General features: G+C 46.9%; 45 non-coding genes across 45 annotated transcripts; 11 read left to right on the forward strand and 34 right to left on the reverse strand.

The window, feature by feature from the left end:
• Positions 1 to 116: 116 nt before the first annotated feature.
• On the reverse strand, positions 117 to 188 carry TRNAG-UCC (transfer RNA glycine (anticodon UCC)). Its single transcript has one exon. It is a non-coding gene; the product is annotated as a tRNA-Gly (tRNA).
• A 451-nt stretch (positions 189 to 639) lies between these two features.
• On the forward strand, positions 640 to 713 carry TRNAN-GUU (transfer RNA asparagine (anticodon GUU)). The gene has a single exon. It is a non-coding gene; the product is annotated as a tRNA-Asn (tRNA).
• Positions 714 to 944: 231 nt separating this feature from the next.
• TRNAY-GUA (transfer RNA tyrosine (anticodon GUA)) lies at positions 945 to 1,031 on the reverse strand. The gene is given in 2 exon segments: positions 945 to 980; positions 995 to 1,031. It is a non-coding gene; the product is annotated as a tRNA-Tyr (tRNA).
• Positions 1,032 to 1,123: 92 nt separating this feature from the next.
• TRNAA-AGC (transfer RNA alanine (anticodon AGC)) lies at positions 1,124 to 1,196 on the reverse strand. Its single transcript has one exon. It is a non-coding gene; the product is annotated as a tRNA-Ala (tRNA).
• Positions 1,197 to 1,534: 338 nt separating this feature from the next.
• TRNAG-UCC (transfer RNA glycine (anticodon UCC)) lies at positions 1,535 to 1,606 on the reverse strand. Its single transcript has one exon. It is a non-coding gene; the product is annotated as a tRNA-Gly (tRNA).
• A 451-nt stretch (positions 1,607 to 2,057) lies between these two features.
• TRNAN-GUU (transfer RNA asparagine (anticodon GUU)) lies at positions 2,058 to 2,131 on the forward strand. Its single transcript has one exon. It is a non-coding gene; the product is annotated as a tRNA-Asn (tRNA).
• Positions 2,132 to 2,362: 231 nt separating this feature from the next.
• On the reverse strand, positions 2,363 to 2,449 carry TRNAY-GUA (transfer RNA tyrosine (anticodon GUA)). The gene is given in 2 exon segments: positions 2,363 to 2,398; positions 2,413 to 2,449. It is a non-coding gene; the product is annotated as a tRNA-Tyr (tRNA).
• A 92-nt stretch (positions 2,450 to 2,541) lies between these two features.
• Positions 2,542 to 2,614, reverse strand: TRNAA-AGC (transfer RNA alanine (anticodon AGC)). Its single transcript has one exon. It is a non-coding gene; the product is annotated as a tRNA-Ala (tRNA).
• Positions 2,615 to 2,954: 340 nt separating this feature from the next.
• TRNAG-UCC (transfer RNA glycine (anticodon UCC)) lies at positions 2,955 to 3,026 on the reverse strand. Its single transcript has one exon. It is a non-coding gene; the product is annotated as a tRNA-Gly (tRNA).
• A 451-nt stretch (positions 3,027 to 3,477) lies between these two features.
• Positions 3,478 to 3,551, forward strand: TRNAN-GUU (transfer RNA asparagine (anticodon GUU)). Its single transcript has one exon. It is a non-coding gene; the product is annotated as a tRNA-Asn (tRNA).
• Positions 3,552 to 3,782: 231 nt separating this feature from the next.
• Positions 3,783 to 3,869, reverse strand: TRNAY-GUA (transfer RNA tyrosine (anticodon GUA)). Its single transcript is given in 2 exon segments — positions 3,783 to 3,818; positions 3,833 to 3,869. It is a non-coding gene; the product is annotated as a tRNA-Tyr (tRNA).
• A 92-nt stretch (positions 3,870 to 3,961) lies between these two features.
• Positions 3,962 to 4,034, reverse strand: TRNAA-AGC (transfer RNA alanine (anticodon AGC)). The gene has a single exon. It is a non-coding gene; the product is annotated as a tRNA-Ala (tRNA).
• A 338-nt stretch (positions 4,035 to 4,372) lies between these two features.
• Positions 4,373 to 4,444, reverse strand: TRNAG-UCC (transfer RNA glycine (anticodon UCC)). The gene has a single exon. It is a non-coding gene; the product is annotated as a tRNA-Gly (tRNA).
• A 451-nt stretch (positions 4,445 to 4,895) lies between these two features.
• Positions 4,896 to 4,969, forward strand: TRNAN-GUU (transfer RNA asparagine (anticodon GUU)). The gene has a single exon. It is a non-coding gene; the product is annotated as a tRNA-Asn (tRNA).
• Positions 4,970 to 5,200: 231 nt separating this feature from the next.
• On the reverse strand, positions 5,201 to 5,287 carry TRNAY-GUA (transfer RNA tyrosine (anticodon GUA)). The gene is given in 2 exon segments: positions 5,201 to 5,236; positions 5,251 to 5,287. It is a non-coding gene; the product is annotated as a tRNA-Tyr (tRNA).
• Positions 5,288 to 5,379: 92 nt separating this feature from the next.
• Positions 5,380 to 5,452, reverse strand: TRNAA-AGC (transfer RNA alanine (anticodon AGC)). Its single transcript has one exon. It is a non-coding gene; the product is annotated as a tRNA-Ala (tRNA).
• A 340-nt stretch (positions 5,453 to 5,792) lies between these two features.
• Positions 5,793 to 5,864, reverse strand: TRNAG-UCC (transfer RNA glycine (anticodon UCC)). The gene has a single exon. It is a non-coding gene; the product is annotated as a tRNA-Gly (tRNA).
• Positions 5,865 to 6,315: 451 nt separating this feature from the next.
• TRNAN-GUU (transfer RNA asparagine (anticodon GUU)) lies at positions 6,316 to 6,389 on the forward strand. The gene has a single exon. It is a non-coding gene; the product is annotated as a tRNA-Asn (tRNA).
• A 231-nt stretch (positions 6,390 to 6,620) lies between these two features.
• Positions 6,621 to 6,707, reverse strand: TRNAY-GUA (transfer RNA tyrosine (anticodon GUA)). Its single transcript is given in 2 exon segments — positions 6,621 to 6,656; positions 6,671 to 6,707. It is a non-coding gene; the product is annotated as a tRNA-Tyr (tRNA).
• A 92-nt stretch (positions 6,708 to 6,799) lies between these two features.
• On the reverse strand, positions 6,800 to 6,872 carry TRNAA-AGC (transfer RNA alanine (anticodon AGC)). Its single transcript has one exon. It is a non-coding gene; the product is annotated as a tRNA-Ala (tRNA).
• A 338-nt stretch (positions 6,873 to 7,210) lies between these two features.
• TRNAG-UCC (transfer RNA glycine (anticodon UCC)) lies at positions 7,211 to 7,282 on the reverse strand. Its single transcript has one exon. It is a non-coding gene; the product is annotated as a tRNA-Gly (tRNA).
• Positions 7,283 to 7,733: 451 nt separating this feature from the next.
• Positions 7,734 to 7,807, forward strand: TRNAN-GUU (transfer RNA asparagine (anticodon GUU)). Its single transcript has one exon. It is a non-coding gene; the product is annotated as a tRNA-Asn (tRNA).
• A 231-nt stretch (positions 7,808 to 8,038) lies between these two features.
• On the reverse strand, positions 8,039 to 8,125 carry TRNAY-GUA (transfer RNA tyrosine (anticodon GUA)). Its single transcript is given in 2 exon segments — positions 8,039 to 8,074; positions 8,089 to 8,125. It is a non-coding gene; the product is annotated as a tRNA-Tyr (tRNA).
• A 92-nt stretch (positions 8,126 to 8,217) lies between these two features.
• TRNAA-AGC (transfer RNA alanine (anticodon AGC)) lies at positions 8,218 to 8,290 on the reverse strand. The gene has a single exon. It is a non-coding gene; the product is annotated as a tRNA-Ala (tRNA).
• Positions 8,291 to 8,630: 340 nt separating this feature from the next.
• On the reverse strand, positions 8,631 to 8,702 carry TRNAG-UCC (transfer RNA glycine (anticodon UCC)). Its single transcript has one exon. It is a non-coding gene; the product is annotated as a tRNA-Gly (tRNA).
• Positions 8,703 to 9,153: 451 nt separating this feature from the next.
• On the forward strand, positions 9,154 to 9,227 carry TRNAN-GUU (transfer RNA asparagine (anticodon GUU)). The gene has a single exon. It is a non-coding gene; the product is annotated as a tRNA-Asn (tRNA).
• Positions 9,228 to 9,458: 231 nt separating this feature from the next.
• On the reverse strand, positions 9,459 to 9,545 carry TRNAY-GUA (transfer RNA tyrosine (anticodon GUA)). Its single transcript is given in 2 exon segments — positions 9,459 to 9,494; positions 9,509 to 9,545. It is a non-coding gene; the product is annotated as a tRNA-Tyr (tRNA).
• Positions 9,546 to 9,637: 92 nt separating this feature from the next.
• TRNAA-AGC (transfer RNA alanine (anticodon AGC)) lies at positions 9,638 to 9,710 on the reverse strand. Its single transcript has one exon. It is a non-coding gene; the product is annotated as a tRNA-Ala (tRNA).
• A 338-nt stretch (positions 9,711 to 10,048) lies between these two features.
• Positions 10,049 to 10,120, reverse strand: TRNAG-UCC (transfer RNA glycine (anticodon UCC)). Its single transcript has one exon. It is a non-coding gene; the product is annotated as a tRNA-Gly (tRNA).
• Positions 10,121 to 10,571: 451 nt separating this feature from the next.
• TRNAN-GUU (transfer RNA asparagine (anticodon GUU)) lies at positions 10,572 to 10,645 on the forward strand. The gene has a single exon. It is a non-coding gene; the product is annotated as a tRNA-Asn (tRNA).
• Positions 10,646 to 10,876: 231 nt separating this feature from the next.
• On the reverse strand, positions 10,877 to 10,963 carry TRNAY-GUA (transfer RNA tyrosine (anticodon GUA)). Its single transcript is given in 2 exon segments — positions 10,877 to 10,912; positions 10,927 to 10,963. It is a non-coding gene; the product is annotated as a tRNA-Tyr (tRNA).
• A 92-nt stretch (positions 10,964 to 11,055) lies between these two features.
• Positions 11,056 to 11,128, reverse strand: TRNAA-AGC (transfer RNA alanine (anticodon AGC)). Its single transcript has one exon. It is a non-coding gene; the product is annotated as a tRNA-Ala (tRNA).
• Positions 11,129 to 11,466: 338 nt separating this feature from the next.
• On the reverse strand, positions 11,467 to 11,538 carry TRNAG-UCC (transfer RNA glycine (anticodon UCC)). The gene has a single exon. It is a non-coding gene; the product is annotated as a tRNA-Gly (tRNA).
• Positions 11,539 to 11,989: 451 nt separating this feature from the next.
• Positions 11,990 to 12,063, forward strand: TRNAN-GUU (transfer RNA asparagine (anticodon GUU)). The gene has a single exon. It is a non-coding gene; the product is annotated as a tRNA-Asn (tRNA).
• A 231-nt stretch (positions 12,064 to 12,294) lies between these two features.
• On the reverse strand, positions 12,295 to 12,381 carry TRNAY-GUA (transfer RNA tyrosine (anticodon GUA)). The gene is given in 2 exon segments: positions 12,295 to 12,330; positions 12,345 to 12,381. It is a non-coding gene; the product is annotated as a tRNA-Tyr (tRNA).
• Positions 12,382 to 12,473: 92 nt separating this feature from the next.
• On the reverse strand, positions 12,474 to 12,546 carry TRNAA-AGC (transfer RNA alanine (anticodon AGC)). Its single transcript has one exon. It is a non-coding gene; the product is annotated as a tRNA-Ala (tRNA).
• Positions 12,547 to 12,875: 329 nt separating this feature from the next.
• On the reverse strand, positions 12,876 to 12,947 carry TRNAG-UCC (transfer RNA glycine (anticodon UCC)). Its single transcript has one exon. It is a non-coding gene; the product is annotated as a tRNA-Gly (tRNA).
• A 451-nt stretch (positions 12,948 to 13,398) lies between these two features.
• On the forward strand, positions 13,399 to 13,472 carry TRNAN-GUU (transfer RNA asparagine (anticodon GUU)). Its single transcript has one exon. It is a non-coding gene; the product is annotated as a tRNA-Asn (tRNA).
• A 231-nt stretch (positions 13,473 to 13,703) lies between these two features.
• TRNAY-GUA (transfer RNA tyrosine (anticodon GUA)) lies at positions 13,704 to 13,790 on the reverse strand. Its single transcript is given in 2 exon segments — positions 13,704 to 13,739; positions 13,754 to 13,790. It is a non-coding gene; the product is annotated as a tRNA-Tyr (tRNA).
• A 92-nt stretch (positions 13,791 to 13,882) lies between these two features.
• On the reverse strand, positions 13,883 to 13,955 carry TRNAA-AGC (transfer RNA alanine (anticodon AGC)). The gene has a single exon. It is a non-coding gene; the product is annotated as a tRNA-Ala (tRNA).
• A 340-nt stretch (positions 13,956 to 14,295) lies between these two features.
• On the reverse strand, positions 14,296 to 14,367 carry TRNAG-UCC (transfer RNA glycine (anticodon UCC)). The gene has a single exon. It is a non-coding gene; the product is annotated as a tRNA-Gly (tRNA).
• A 451-nt stretch (positions 14,368 to 14,818) lies between these two features.
• Positions 14,819 to 14,892, forward strand: TRNAN-GUU (transfer RNA asparagine (anticodon GUU)). Its single transcript has one exon. It is a non-coding gene; the product is annotated as a tRNA-Asn (tRNA).
• Positions 14,893 to 15,123: 231 nt separating this feature from the next.
• Positions 15,124 to 15,210, reverse strand: TRNAY-GUA (transfer RNA tyrosine (anticodon GUA)). The gene is given in 2 exon segments: positions 15,124 to 15,159; positions 15,174 to 15,210. It is a non-coding gene; the product is annotated as a tRNA-Tyr (tRNA).
• Positions 15,211 to 15,302: 92 nt separating this feature from the next.
• On the reverse strand, positions 15,303 to 15,375 carry TRNAA-AGC (transfer RNA alanine (anticodon AGC)). The gene has a single exon. It is a non-coding gene; the product is annotated as a tRNA-Ala (tRNA).
• Positions 15,376 to 15,713: 338 nt separating this feature from the next.
• Positions 15,714 to 15,785, reverse strand: TRNAG-UCC (transfer RNA glycine (anticodon UCC)). The gene has a single exon. It is a non-coding gene; the product is annotated as a tRNA-Gly (tRNA).
• Between the last annotated feature and the right edge of the window lie 34 nt (positions 15,786 to 15,819).

Below are 15,819 nucleotides of genomic sequence, written 5' to 3' on the forward strand. Positions count from 1 at the left end.
GCATTGTAATGGGAGGAGCATTGTAATGTAAGGAGCTGAAAGGGTGCTTCTAGCTGCAAAATTTTTTACCATGAAAGAGCAAGCATAGGAGACAGGTGACAAAACCTTGAAAGAAATGCGTTGGCCGGGAATCGAACCCGGGTCAACTGCTTGGAAAGCAGCTATGCTTACCACTATACCACCAACGCTTCTTTGACAGCTGTGATGTCGGTGATGTCGGTGACGTCTGTGATTCGCATGGCTTAGACTGACTACTTCTGCTATCATGAAGAGCAAAATTCGTTCACAAAGACCTTAAAACACCTCCAAAGAAGAGGAACAATGCGTTGGCCTAGAAACGAACTTGCCTCAATTACAATGGTGGAAACAGTAAAATTGATTGCTTAGCAGAGGATGGTTTCGATCCATCGACCTCTGGGTTATGGGCCCAGCACGCTTCCGCTGCGCCACTCTGCTTCTGTCTGTAAAGGAGATGAGAAGCATAACTACCCTCTGGTTCCTGTCAAGCTGCTAGCGGGAAGGCGGTCTCTGCCGTTTCAGCAAGTTTAGCTTAAAAGCCGATTGTTATGGGCTGAAGTCCACCTGGAGACCAGCATTTGGGTTTTCGCTTGTGCCTAGTCACGAGCATGCAGCACTGTTGTCTCTGTGGCGCAATCGGTTAGCGCGTTCGGCTGTTAACCGAAAGGTTGGTGGTTCAAGCCCACCCAGGGACGAGGTCCCCTTTTTGATTTGGTTGCACGTCACAGCTAAAGGTGGTTCTTTGGCGAGCCTTAGATGTGCTCTCAACTGAAAGCTTGGTCTCTGTGCCTGTTTTAAAGTCCCAATGTTGACGGGAGACCTCTCTGGAAAGGGTGTTTCTAGTGTTAAGAGCAGGGGTCAGCGGAAGTGTGTGTTTTTCAGCATCTTGAAACATCCCAAATGAAAACATACCCCCCAAAAAAATGTCCTTCGAGCCGGAATCGAACCAGCGACCTAAGGATTGCCGATTGTTCTACTACAGTCCTCCGCTCTACCAGCTGAGCTATCGAAGGATTGGCAAAGCCGGGTGTGTGCAACTCTTTGGCTTGGCTAAGAGTGCCATGAGCATTAGCTAAAAAGATGTTTGAAAAAGTCAAAAAGTTTTTGGAGGATGCGGGCATCGATCCCGCTACCTCTCGCATGCTAAGCGAGCGCTCTACCATTTGAGCTAATCCCCCATGTCTGACCCACGCATTTAGCCACGCAATCCACTGATCAATCTCTGTAACTGTTTGAAACTTTTTTTTTTTTTTTTTTTTTTTTTTAAGTGTCAAAATATTTTTGACATTAGAAGACTAAGACTGGGATGTTTACAGAGCTTCGCGTGGCTTAATACTTAGGACAAGAAAGTTGTTATGTAGCAGATGAGGCTCTAGAGCCATGGGACCCTTTTGGGAGGAGCATTGTAATGGGAGGAGCATTGTAATGTAAGGAGCTGAAAGGGTGCTTCTAGCTGCAAAATTTTTTACCATGAAAGAGCAAGCATAGGAGACAGGTGACAAAACCTTGAAAGAAATGCGTTGGCCGGGAATCGAACCCGGGTCAACTGCTTGGAAAGCAGCTATGCTTACCACTATACCACCAACGCTTCTTTGACAGCTGTGATGTCGGTGATGTCGGTGACGTCTGTGATTCGCATGGCTTAGACTGACTACTTCTGCTATCATGAAGAGCAAAATTCGTTCACAAAGACCTTAAAACACCTCCAAAGAAGAGGAACAATGCGTTGGCCTAGAAACGAACTTGCCTCAATTACAATGGTGGAAACAGTAAAATTGATTGCTTAGCAGAGGATGGTTTCGATCCATCGACCTCTGGGTTATGGGCCCAGCACGCTTCCGCTGCGCCACTCTGCTTCTGTCTGTAAAGGAGATGAGAAGCATAACTACCCTCTGGTTCCTGTCAAGCTGCTAGCGGGAAGGCGGTCTCTGCCGTTTCAGCAAGTTTAGCTTAAAAGCCGATTGTTATGGGCTGAAGTCCACCTGGAGACCAGCATTTGGGTTTTCGCTTGTGCCTAGTCACGAGCATGCAGCACCGTTGTCTCTGTGGCGCAATCGGTTAGCGCGTTCGGCTGTTAACCGAAAGGTTGGTGGTTCAAGCCCACCCAGGGACGAGGTCCCCTTTTTGATTTGGTTGCACGTCACAGCTAAAGGTGGTTCTTTGGCGAGCCTTAGATGTGCTCTCAACTGAAAGCTTGGTCTCTGTGCCTGTTTTAAAGTCCCAATGTTGACGGGAGACCTCTCTGGAAAGGGTGTTTCTAGTGTTAAGAGCAGGGGTCAGCGGAAGTGTGTGTTTTTCAGCATCTTGAAACATCCCAAATGAAAACATACCCCCCAAAAAAATGTCCTTCGAGCCGGAATCGAACCAGCGACCTAAGGATTGCCGATTGTTCTACTACAGTCCTCCGCTCTACCAGCTGAGCTATCGAAGGATTGGCAAAGCCGGGTGTGTGCAACTCTTTGGCTTGGCTAAGAGTGCCATGAGCATTAGCTAAAAAGATGTTTGAAAAAGTCAAAAAGTTTTTGGAGGATGCGGGCATCGATCCCGCTACCTCTCGCATGCTAAGCGAGCGCTCTACCATTTGAGCTAATCCCCCATGTCTGACCCACGCATTTAGCCACGCAATCCACTGATCAATCTCTGTAACTGTTTGAAACTTTTTTTTTTTTTTTTTTTTTTTTTTTTAAGTGTCAAAATATTTTTGACATTAGAAGACTAAGACTGGGATGTTTACAGAGCTTCGCGTGGCTTAATACTTAGGACAAGAAAGTTGTTATGTAGCAGATGAGGCTCTAGAGCCATGGGACCCTTTTGGGAGGAGCATTGTAATGGGAGGAGCATTGTAATGTAAGGAGCTGAAAGGGTGCTTCTAGCTGCAAAATTTTTTACCATGAAAGAGCAAGCATAGGAGACAGGTGACAAAACCTTGAAAGAAATGCGTTGGCCGGGAATCGAACCCGGGTCAACTGCTTGGAAAGCAGCTATGCTTACCACTATACCACCAACGCTTCTTTGACAGCTGTGATGTCGGTGATGTCGGTGACGTCTGTGATTCGCATGGCTTAGACTGACTACTTCTGCTATCATGAAGAGCAAAATTCGTTCACAAAGACCTTAAAACACCTCCAAAGAAGAGGAACAATGCGTTGGCCTAGAAACGAACTTGCCTCAATTACAATGGTGGAAACAGTAAAATTGATTGCTTAGCAGAGGATGGTTTCGATCCATCGACCTCTGGGTTATGGGCCCAGCACGCTTCCGCTGCGCCACTCTGCTTCTGTCTGTAAAGGAGATGAGAAGCATAACTACCCTCTGGTTCCTGTCAAGCTGCTAGCGGGAAGGCGGTCTCTGCCGTTTCAGCAAGTTTAGCTTAAAAGCCGATTGTTATGGGCTGAAGTCCACCTGGAGACCAGCATTTGGGTTTTCGCTTGTGCCTAGTCACGAGCATGCAGCACTGTTGTCTCTGTGGCGCAATCGGTTAGCGCGTTCGGCTGTTAACCGAAAGGTTGGTGGTTCAAGCCCACCCAGGGACGAGGTCCCCTTTTTGATTTGGTTGCACGTCACAGCTAAAGGTGGTTCTTTGGCGAGCCTTAGATGTGCTCTCAACTGAAAGCTTGGTCTCTGTGCCTGTTTTAAAGTCCCAATGTTGACGGGAGACCTCTCTGGAAAGGGTGTTTCTAGTGTTAAGAGCAGGGGTCAGCGGAAGTGTGTGTTTTTCAGCATCTTGAAACATCCCAAATGAAAACATACCCCCCAAAAAAATGTCCTTCGAGCCGGAATCGAACCAGCGACCTAAGGATTGCCGATTGTTCTACTACAGTCCTCCGCTCTACCAGCTGAGCTATCGAAGGATTGGCAAAGCCGGGTGTGTGCAACTCTTTGGCTTGGCTAAGAGTGCCATGAGCATTAGCTAAAAAGATGTTTGAAAAAGTCAAAAAGTTTTTGGAGGATGCGGGCATCGATCCCGCTACCTCTCGCATGCTAAGCGAGCGCTCTACCATTTGAGCTAATCCCCCATGTCTGACCCACGCATTTAGCCACGCAATCCACTGATCAATCTCTGTAACTGTTTGAAACTTTTTTTTTTTTTTTTTTTTTTTTTTAAGTGTCAAAATATTTTTGACATTAGAAGACTAAGACTGGGATGTTTACAGAGCTTCGCGTGGCTTAATACTTAGGACAAGAAAGTTGTTATGTAGCAGATGAGGCTCTAGAGCCATGGGACCCTTTTGGGAGGAGCATTGTAATGGGAGGAGCATTGTAATGTAAGGAGCTGAAAGGGTGCTTCTAGCTGCAAAATTTTTTACCATGAAAGAGCAAGCATAGGAGACAGGTGACAAAACCTTGAAAGAAATGCGTTGGCCGGGAATCGAACCCGGGTCAACTGCTTGGAAAGCAGCTATGCTTACCACTATACCACCAACGCTTCTTTGACAGCTGTGATGTCGGTGATGTCGGTGACGTCTGTGATTCGCATGGCTTAGACTGACTACTTCTGCTATCATGAAGAGCAAAATTCGTTCACAAAGACCTTAAAACACCTCCAAAGAAGAGGAACAATGCGTTGGCCTAGAAACGAACTTGCCTCAATTACAATGGTGGAAACAGTAAAATTGATTGCTTAGCAGAGGATGGTTTCGATCCATCGACCTCTGGGTTATGGGCCCAGCACGCTTCCGCTGCGCCACTCTGCTTCTGTCTGTAAAGGAGATGAGAAGCATAACTACCCTCTGGTTCCTGTCAAGCTGCTAGCGGGAAGGCGGTCTCTGCCGTTTCAGCAAGTTTAGCTTAAAAGCCGATTGTTATGGGCTGAAGTCCACCTGGAGACCAGCATTTGGGTTTTCGCTTGTGCCTAGTCACGAGCATGCAGCACCGTTGTCTCTGTGGCGCAATCGGTTAGCGCGTTCGGCTGTTAACCGAAAGGTTGGTGGTTCAAGCCCACCCAGGGACGAGGTCCCCTTTTTGATTTGGTTGCACGTCACAGCTAAAGGTGGTTCTTTGGCGAGCCTTAGATGTGCTCTCAACTGAAAGCTTGGTCTCTGTGCCTGTTTTAAAGTCCCAATGTTGACGGGAGACCTCTCTGGAAAGGGTGTTTCTAGTGTTAAGAGCAGGGGTCAGCGGAAGTGTGTGTTTTTCAGCATCTTGAAACATCCCAAATGAAAACATACCCCCCAAAAAAATGTCCTTCGAGCCGGAATCGAACCAGCGACCTAAGGATTGCCGATTGTTCTACTACAGTCCTCCGCTCTACCAGCTGAGCTATCGAAGGATTGGCAAAGCCGGGTGTGTGCAACTCTTTGGCTTGGCTAAGAGTGCCATGAGCATTAGCTAAAAAGATGTTTGAAAAAGTCAAAAAGTTTTTGGAGGATGCGGGCATCGATCCCGCTACCTCTCGCATGCTAAGCGAGCGCTCTACCATTTGAGCTAATCCCCCATGTCTGACCCACGCATTTAGCCACGCAATCCACTGATCAATCTCTGTAACTGTTTGAAACTTTTTTTTTTTTTTTTTTTTTTTTTTTTAAGTGTCAAAATATTTTTGACATTAGAAGACTAAGACTGGGATGTTTACAGAGCTTCGCGTGGCTTAATACTTAGGACAAGAAAGTTGTTATGTAGCAGATGAGGCTCTAGAGCCATGGGACCCTTTTGGGAGGAGCATTGTAATGGGAGGAGCATTGTAATGTAAGGAGCTGAAAGGGTGCTTCTAGCTGCAAAATTTTTTACCATGAAAGAGCAAGCATAGGAGACAGGTGACAAAACCTTGAAAGAAATGCGTTGGCCGGGAATCGAACCCGGGTCAACTGCTTGGAAAGCAGCTATGCTTACCACTATACCACCAACGCTTCTTTGACAGCTGTGATGTCGGTGATGTCGGTGACGTCTGTGATTCGCATGGCTTAGACTGACTACTTCTGCTATCATGAAGAGCAAAATTCGTTCACAAAGACCTTAAAACACCTCCAAAGAAGAGGAACAATGCGTTGGCCTAGAAACGAACTTGCCTCAATTACAATGGTGGAAACAGTAAAATTGATTGCTTAGCAGAGGATGGTTTCGATCCATCGACCTCTGGGTTATGGGCCCAGCACGCTTCCGCTGCGCCACTCTGCTTCTGTCTGTAAAGGAGATGAGAAGCATAACTACCCTCTGGTTCCTGTCAAGCTGCTAGCGGGAAGGCGGTCTCTGCCGTTTCAGCAAGTTTAGCTTAAAAGCCGATTGTTATGGGCTGAAGTCCACCTGGAGACCAGCATTTGGGTTTTCGCTTGTGCCTAGTCACGAGCATGCAGCACTGTTGTCTCTGTGGCGCAATCGGTTAGCGCGTTCGGCTGTTAACCGAAAGGTTGGTGGTTCAAGCCCACCCAGGGACGAGGTCCCCTTTTTGATTTGGTTGCACGTCACAGCTAAAGGTGGTTCTTTGGCGAGCCTTAGATGTGCTCTCAACTGAAAGCTTGGTCTCTGTGCCTGTTTTAAAGTCCCAATGTTGACGGGAGACCTCTCTGGAAAGGGTGTTTCTAGTGTTAAGAGCAGGGGTCAGCGGAAGTGTGTGTTTTTCAGCATCTTGAAACATCCCAAATGAAAACATACCCCCCAAAAAAATGTCCTTCGAGCCGGAATCGAACCAGCGACCTAAGGATTGCCGATTGTTCTACTACAGTCCTCCGCTCTACCAGCTGAGCTATCGAAGGATTGGCAAAGCCGGGTGTGTGCAACTCTTTGGCTTGGCTAAGAGTGCCATGAGCATTAGCTAAAAAGATGTTTGAAAAAGTCAAAAAGTTTTTGGAGGATGCGGGCATCGATCCCGCTACCTCTCGCATGCTAAGCGAGCGCTCTACCATTTGAGCTAATCCCCCATGTCTGACCCACGCATTTAGCCACGCAATCCACTGATCAATCTCTGTAACTGTTTGAAACTTTTTTTTTTTTTTTTTTTTTTTTTTAAGTGTCAAAATATTTTTGACATTAGAAGACTAAGACTGGGATGTTTACAGAGCTTCGCGTGGCTTAATACTTAGGACAAGAAAGTTGTTATGTAGCAGATGAGGCTCTAGAGCCATGGGACCCTTTTGGGAGGAGCATTGTAATGGGAGGAGCATTGTAATGTAAGGAGCTGAAAGGGTGCTTCTAGCTGCAAAATTTTTTACCATGAAAGAGCAAGCATAGGAGACAGGTGACAAAACCTTGAAAGAAATGCGTTGGCCGGGAATCGAACCCGGGTCAACTGCTTGGAAAGCAGCTATGCTTACCACTATACCACCAACGCTTCTTTGACAGCTGTGATGTCGGTGATGTCGGTGACGTCTGTGATTCGCATGGCTTAGACTGACTACTTCTGCTATCATGAAGAGCAAAATTCGTTCACAAAGACCTTAAAACACCTCCAAAGAAGAGGAACAATGCGTTGGCCTAGAAACGAACTTGCCTCAATTACAATGGTGGAAACAGTAAAATTGATTGCTTAGCAGAGGATGGTTTCGATCCATCGACCTCTGGGTTATGGGCCCAGCACGCTTCCGCTGCGCCACTCTGCTTCTGTCTGTAAAGGAGATGAGAAGCATAACTACCCTCTGGTTCCTGTCAAGCTGCTAGCGGGAAGGCGGTCTCTGCCGTTTCAGCAAGTTTAGCTTAAAAGCCGATTGTTATGGGCTGAAGTCCACCTGGAGACCAGCATTTGGGTTTTCGCTTGTGCCTAGTCACGAGCATGCAGCACCGTTGTCTCTGTGGCGCAATCGGTTAGCGCGTTCGGCTGTTAACCGAAAGGTTGGTGGTTCAAGCCCACCCAGGGACGAGGTCCCCTTTTTGATTTGGTTGCACGTCACAGCTAAAGGTGGTTCTTTGGCGAGCCTTAGATGTGCTCTCAACTGAAAGCTTGGTCTCTGTGCCTGTTTTAAAGTCCCAATGTTGACGGGAGACCTCTCTGGAAAGGGTGTTTCTAGTGTTAAGAGCAGGGGTCAGCGGAAGTGTGTGTTTTTCAGCATCTTGAAACATCCCAAATGAAAACATACCCCCCAAAAAAATGTCCTTCGAGCCGGAATCGAACCAGCGACCTAAGGATTGCCGATTGTTCTACTACAGTCCTCCGCTCTACCAGCTGAGCTATCGAAGGATTGGCAAAGCCGGGTGTGTGCAACTCTTTGGCTTGGCTAAGAGTGCCATGAGCATTAGCTAAAAAGATGTTTGAAAAAGTCAAAAAGTTTTTGGAGGATGCGGGCATCGATCCCGCTACCTCTCGCATGCTAAGCGAGCGCTCTACCATTTGAGCTAATCCCCCATGTCTGACCCACGCATTTAGCCACGCAATCCACTGATCAATCTCTGTAACTGTTTGAAACTTTTTTTTTTTTTTTTTTTTTTTTTTTTAAGTGTCAAAATATTTTTGACATTAGAAGACTAAGACTGGGATGTTTACAGAGCTTCGCGTGGCTTAATACTTAGGACAAGAAAGTTGTTATGTAGCAGATGAGGCTCTAGAGCCATGGGACCCTTTTGGGAGGAGCATTGTAATGGGAGGAGCATTGTAATGTAAGGAGCTGAAAGGGTGCTTCTAGCTGCAAAATTTTTTACCATGAAAGAGCAAGCATAGGAGACAGGTGACAAAACCTTGAAAGAAATGCGTTGGCCGGGAATCGAACCCGGGTCAACTGCTTGGAAAGCAGCTATGCTTACCACTATACCACCAACGCTTCTTTGACAGCTGTGATGTCGGTGATGTCGGTGACGTCTGTGATTCGCATGGCTTAGACTGACTACTTCTGCTATCATGAAGAGCAAAATTCGTTCACAAAGACCTTAAAACACCTCCAAAGAAGAGGAACAATGCGTTGGCCTAGAAACGAACTTGCCTCAATTACAATGGTGGAAACAGTAAAATTGATTGCTTAGCAGAGGATGGTTTCGATCCATCGACCTCTGGGTTATGGGCCCAGCACGCTTCCGCTGCGCCACTCTGCTTCTGTCTGTAAAGGAGATGAGAAGCATAACTACCCTCTGGTTCCTGTCAAGCTGCTAGCGGGAAGGCGGTCTCTGCCGTTTCAGCAAGTTTAGCTTAAAAGCCGATTGTTATGGGCTGAAGTCCACCTGGAGACCAGCATTTGGGTTTTCGCTTGTGCCTAGTCACGAGCATGCAGCACTGTTGTCTCTGTGGCGCAATCGGTTAGCGCGTTCGGCTGTTAACCGAAAGGTTGGTGGTTCAAGCCCACCCAGGGACGAGGTCCCCTTTTTGATTTGGTTGCACGTCACAGCTAAAGGTGGTTCTTTGGCGAGCCTTAGATGTGCTCTCAACTGAAAGCTTGGTCTCTGTGCCTGTTTTAAAGTCCCAATGTTGACGGGAGACCTCTCTGGAAAGGGTGTTTCTAGTGTTAAGAGCAGGGGTCAGCGGAAGTGTGTGTTTTTCAGCATCTTGAAACATCCCAAATGAAAACATACCCCCCAAAAAAATGTCCTTCGAGCCGGAATCGAACCAGCGACCTAAGGATTGCCGATTGTTCTACTACAGTCCTCCGCTCTACCAGCTGAGCTATCGAAGGATTGGCAAAGCCGGGTGTGTGCAACTCTTTGGCTTGGCTAAGAGTGCCATGAGCATTAGCTAAAAAGATGTTTGAAAAAGTCAAAAAGTTTTTGGAGGATGCGGGCATCGATCCCGCTACCTCTCGCATGCTAAGCGAGCGCTCTACCATTTGAGCTAATCCCCCATGTCTGACCCACGCATTTAGCCACGCAATCCACTGATCAATCTCTGTAACTGTTTGAAACTTTTTTTTTTTTTTTTTTTTTTTTTTAAGTGTCAAAATATTTTTGACATTAGAAGACTAAGACTGGGATGTTTACAGAGCTTCGCGTGGCTTAATACTTAGGACAAGAAAGTTGTTATGTAGCAGATGAGGCTCTAGAGCCATGGGACCCTTTTGGGAGGAGCATTGTAATGGGAGGAGCATTGTAATGTAAGGAGCTGAAAGGGTGCTTCTAGCTGCAAAATTTTTTACCATGAAAGAGCAAGCATAGGAGACAGGTGACAAAACCTTGAAAGAAATGCGTTGGCCGGGAATCGAACCCGGGTCAACTGCTTGGAAAGCAGCTATGCTTACCACTATACCACCAACGCTTCTTTGACAGCTGTGATGTCGGTGATGTCGGTGACGTCTGTGATTCGCATGGCTTAGACTGACTACTTCTGCTATCATGAAGAGCAAAATTCGTTCACAAAGACCTTAAAACACCTCCAAAGAAGAGGAACAATGCGTTGGCCTAGAAACGAACTTGCCTCAATTACAATGGTGGAAACAGTAAAATTGATTGCTTAGCAGAGGATGGTTTCGATCCATCGACCTCTGGGTTATGGGCCCAGCACGCTTCCGCTGCGCCACTCTGCTTCTGTCTGTAAAGGAGATGAGAAGCATAACTACCCTCTGGTTCCTGTCAAGCTGCTAGCGGGAAGGCGGTCTCTGCCGTTTCAGCAAGTTTAGCTTAAAAGCCGATTGTTATGGGCTGAAGTCCACCTGGAGACCAGCATTTGGGTTTTCGCTTGTGCCTAGTCACGAGCATGCAGCACTGTTGTCTCTGTGGCGCAATCGGTTAGCGCGTTCGGCTGTTAACCGAAAGGTTGGTGGTTCAAGCCCACCCAGGGACGAGGTCCCCTTTTTGATTTGGTTGCACGTCACAGCTAAAGGTGGTTCTTTGGCGAGCCTTAGATGTGCTCTCAACTGAAAGCTTGGTCTCTGTGCCTGTTTTAAAGTCCCAATGTTGACGGGAGACCTCTCTGGAAAGGGTGTTTCTAGTGTTAAGAGCAGGGGTCAGCGGAAGTGTGTGTTTTTCAGCATCTTGAAACATCCCAAATGAAAACATACCCCCCAAAAAAATGTCCTTCGAGCCGGAATCGAACCAGCGACCTAAGGATTGCCGATTGTTCTACTACAGTCCTCCGCTCTACCAGCTGAGCTATCGAAGGATTGGCAAAGCCGGGTGTGTGCAACTCTTTGGCTTGGCTAAGAGTGCCATGAGCATTAGCTAAAAAGATGTTTGAAAAAGTCAAAAAGTTTTTGGAGGATGCGGGCATCGATCCCGCTACCTCTCGCATGCTAAGCGAGCGCTCTACCATTTGAGCTAATCCCCCATGTCTGACCCACGCATTTAGCCACGCAATCCACTGATCAATCTCTGTAACTGTTTGAAACTTTTTTTTTTTTTTTTTTTTTTTTTTAAGTGTCAAAATATTTTTGACATTAGAAGACTAAGACTGGGATGTTTACAGAGCTTCGCGTGGCTTAATACTTAGGACAAGAAAGTTGTTATGTAGCAGATGAGGCTCTAGAGCCATGGGACCCTTTTGGGAGGAGCATTGTAATGGGAGGAGCATTGTAATGTAAGGAGCTGAAAGGGTGCTTCTAGCTGCAAAATTTTTTACCATGAAAGAGCAAGCATAGGAGACAGGTGACAAAACCTTGAAAGAAATGCGTTGGCCGGGAATCGAACCCGGGTCAACTGCTTGGAAAGCAGCTATGCTTACCACTATACCACCAACGCTTCTTTGACAGCTGTGATGTCGGTGATGTCGGTGACGTCTGTGATTCGCATGGCTTAGACTGACTACTTCTGCTATCATGAAGAGCAAAATTCGTTCACAAAGACCTTAAAACACCTCCAAAGAAGAGGAACAATGCGTTGGCCTAGAAACGAACTTGCCTCAATTACAATGGTGGAAACAGTAAAATTGATTGCTTAGCAGAGGATGGTTTCGATCCATCGACCTCTGGGTTATGGGCCCAGCACGCTTCCGCTGCGCCACTCTGCTTCTGTCTGTAAAGGAGATGAGAAGCATAACTACCCTCTGGTTCCTGTCAAGCTGCTAGCGGGAAGGCGGTCTCTGCCGTTTCAGCAAGTTTAGCTTAAAAGCCGATTGTTATGGGCTGAAGTCCACCTGGAGACCAGCATTTGGGTTTTCGCTTGTGCCTAGTCACGAGCATGCAGCACCGTTGTCTCTGTGGCGCAATCGGTTAGCGCGTTCGGCTGTTAACCGAAAGGTTGGTGGTTCAAGCCCACCCAGGGACGAGGTCCCCTTTTTGATTTGGTTGCACGTCACAGCTAAAGGTGGTTCTTTGGCGAGCCTTAGATGTGCTCTCAACTGAAAGCTTGGTCTCTGTGCCTGTTTTAAAGTCCCAATGTTGACGGGAGACCTCTCTGGAAAGGGTGTTTCTAGTGTTAAGAGCAGGGGTCAGCGGAAGTGTGTGTTTTTCAGCATCTTGAAACATCCCAAATGAAAACATACCCCCCAAAAAAATGTCCTTCGAGCCGGAATCGAACCAGCGACCTAAGGATTGCCGATTGTTCTACTACAGTCCTCCGCTCTACCAGCTGAGCTATCGAAGGATTGGCAAAGCCGGGTGTGTGCAACTCTTTGGCTTGGCTAAGAGTGCCATGAGCATTAGCTAAAAAGATGTTTGAAAAAGTCAAAAAGTTTTTGGAGGATGCGGGCATCGATCCCGCTACCTCTCGCATGCTAAGCGAGCGCTCTACCATTTGAGCTAATCCCCCATGTCTGACCCACGCATTTAGCCACGCAATCCACTGATCAATCTCTGTAACTGTTTGAAACTTTTTTTTTTTTTTTTTAAGTGTCAAAATATTTTTGACATTAGAAGACTAAGACTGGGATGTTTACAGAGCTTCGCGTGGCTTAATACTTAGGACAAGAAAGTTGTTATGTAGCAGATGAGGCTCTAGAGCCATGGGACCCTTTTGGGAGGAGCATTGTAATGGGAGGAGCATTGTAATGTAAGGAGCTGAAAGGGTGCTTCTAGCTGCAAAATTTTTTACCATGAAAGAGCAAGCATAGGAGACAGGTGACAAAACCTTGAAAGAAATGCGTTGGCCGGGAATCGAACCCGGGTCAACTGCTTGGAAAGCAGCTATGCTTACCACTATACCACCAACGCTTCTTTGACAGCTGTGATGTCGGTGATGTCGGTGACGTCTGTGATTCGCATGGCTTAGACTGACTACTTCTGCTATCATGAAGAGCAAAATTCGTTCACAAAGACCTTAAAACACCTCCAAAGAAGAGGAACAATGCGTTGGCCTAGAAACGAACTTGCCTCAATTACAATGGTGGAAACAGTAAAATTGATTGCTTAGCAGAGGATGGTTTCGATCCATCGACCTCTGGGTTATGGGCCCAGCACGCTTCCGCTGCGCCACTCTGCTTCTGTCTGTAAAGGAGATGAGAAGCATAACTACCCTCTGGTTCCTGTCAAGCTGCTAGCGGGAAGGCGGTCTCTGCCGTTTCAGCAAGTTTAGCTTAAAAGCCGATTGTTATGGGCTGAAGTCCACCTGGAGACCAGCATTTGGGTTTTCGCTTGTGCCTAGTCACGAGCATGCAGCACCGTTGTCTCTGTGGCGCAATCGGTTAGCGCGTTCGGCTGTTAACCGAAAGGTTGGTGGTTCAAGCCCACCCAGGGACGAGGTCCCCTTTTTGATTTGGTTGCACGTCACAGCTAAAGGTGGTTCTTTGGCGAGCCTTAGATGTGCTCTCAACTGAAAGCTTGGTCTCTGTGCCTGTTTTAAAGTCCCAATGTTGACGGGAGACCTCTCTGGAAAGGGTGTTTCTAGTGTTAAGAGCAGGGGTCAGCGGAAGTGTGTGTTTTTCAGCATCTTGAAACATCCCAAATGAAAACATACCCCCCAAAAAAATGTCCTTCGAGCCGGAATCGAACCAGCGACCTAAGGATTGCCGATTGTTCTACTACAGTCCTCCGCTCTACCAGCTGAGCTATCGAAGGATTGGCAAAGCCGGGTGTGTGCAACTCTTTGGCTTGGCTAAGAGTGCCATGAGCATTAGCTAAAAAGATGTTTGAAAAAGTCAAAAAGTTTTTGGAGGATGCGGGCATCGATCCCGCTACCTCTCGCATGCTAAGCGAGCGCTCTACCATTTGAGCTAATCCCCCATGTCTGACCCACGCATTTAGCCACGCAATCCACTGATCAATCTCTGTAACTGTTTGAAACTTTTTTTTTTTTTTTTTTTTTTTTTTTTAAGTGTCAAAATATTTTTGACATTAGAAGACTAAGACTGGGATGTTTACAGAGCTTCGCGTGGCTTAATACTTAGGACAAGAAAGTTGTTATGTAGCAGATGAGGCTCTAGAGCCATGGGACCCTTTTGGGAGGAGCATTGTAATGGGAGGAGCATTGTAATGTAAGGAGCTGAAAGGGTGCTTCTAGCTGCAAAATTTTTTACCATGAAAGAGCAAGCATAGGAGACAGGTGACAAAACCTTGAAAGAAATGCGTTGGCCGGGAATCGAACCCGGGTCAACTGCTTGGAAAGCAGCTATGCTTACCACTATACCACCAACGCTTCTTTGACAGCTGTGATGTCGGTGATGTCGGTGACGTCTGTGATTCGCATGGCTTAGACTGACTACTTCTGCTATCATGAAGAGCAAAATTCGTTCACAAAGACCTTAAAACACCTCCAAAGAAGAGGAACAATGCGTTGGCCTAGAAACGAACTTGCCTCAATTACAATGGTGGAAACAGTAAAATTGATTGCTTAGCAGAGGATGGTTTCGATCCATCGACCTCTGGGTTATGGGCCCAGCACGCTTCCGCTGCGCCACTCTGCTTCTGTCTGTAAAGGAGATGAGAAGCATAACTACCCTCTGGTTCCTGTCAAGCTGCTAGCGGGAAGGCGGTCTCTGCCGTTTCAGCAAGTTTAGCTTAAAAGCCGATTGTTATGGGCTGAAGTCCACCTGGAGACCAGCATTTGGGTTTTCGCTTGTGCCTAGTCACGAGCATGCAGCACTGTTGTCTCTGTGGCGCAATCGGTTAGCGCGTTCGGCTGTTAACCGAAAGGTTGGTGGTTCAAGCCCACCCAGGGACGAGGTCCCCTTTTTGATTTGGTTGCACGTCACAGCTAAAGGTGGTTCTTTGGCGAGCCTTAGATGTGCTCTCAACTGAAAGCTTGGTCTCTGTGCCTGTTTTAAAGTCCCAATGTTGACGGGAGACCTCTCTGGAAAGGGTGTTTCTAGTGTTAAGAGCAGGGGTCAGCGGAAGTGTGTGTTTTTCAGCATCTTGAAACATCCCAAATGAAAACATACCCCCCAAAAAAATGTCCTTCGAGCCGGAATCGAACCAGCGACCTAAGGATTGCCGATTGTTCTACTACAGTCCTCCGCTCTACCAGCTGAGCTATCGAAGGATTGGCAAAGCCGGGTGTGTGCAACTCTTTGGCTTGGCTAAGAGTGCCATGAGCATTAGCTAAAAAGATGTTTGAAAAAGTCAAAAAGTTTTTGGAGGATGCGGGCATCGATCCCGCTACCTCTCGCATGCTAAGCGAGCGCTCTACCATTTGAGCTAATCCCCCATGTCTGACCCACGCATTTAGCCACGCAATCCACTGATCAATCTCTGTAACTGTTTGAAACTTTTTTTTTTTTTTTTTTTTTTTTTTAAGTGTCAAAATATTTTTGACATTAGAAGACTAAGACTGGGATGTTTACAGAGCTTCGCGTGGCTTAATACTTAGGACAAGAAAGTTGTTATGTAGCAGATGAGGCTCTAGAGCCATGGGACCCTTTTGGGAGGAGCATTGTAATGGGAGGAGCATTGTAATGTAAGGAGCTGAAAGGGTGCTTCTAGCTGCAAAATTTTTTACCATGAAAGAGCAAGCATAGGAGACAGGTGACAAAACCTTGAAAGAAATGCGTTGGCCGGGAATCGAACCCGGGTCAACTGCTTGGAAAGCAGCTATGCTTACCACTATACCACCAACGCTTCTTTGACAGCTGTGATGTCGGTGATGTCGGTG

This window comes from Hyla sarda, unplaced genomic scaffold (assembly GCF_029499605.1).
Source record: "Hyla sarda isolate aHylSar1 unplaced genomic scaffold, aHylSar1.hap1 scaffold_2104, whole genome shotgun sequence".
NCBI lineage: Eukaryota > Metazoa > Chordata > Amphibia > Anura > Hylidae > Hyla > Hyla sarda.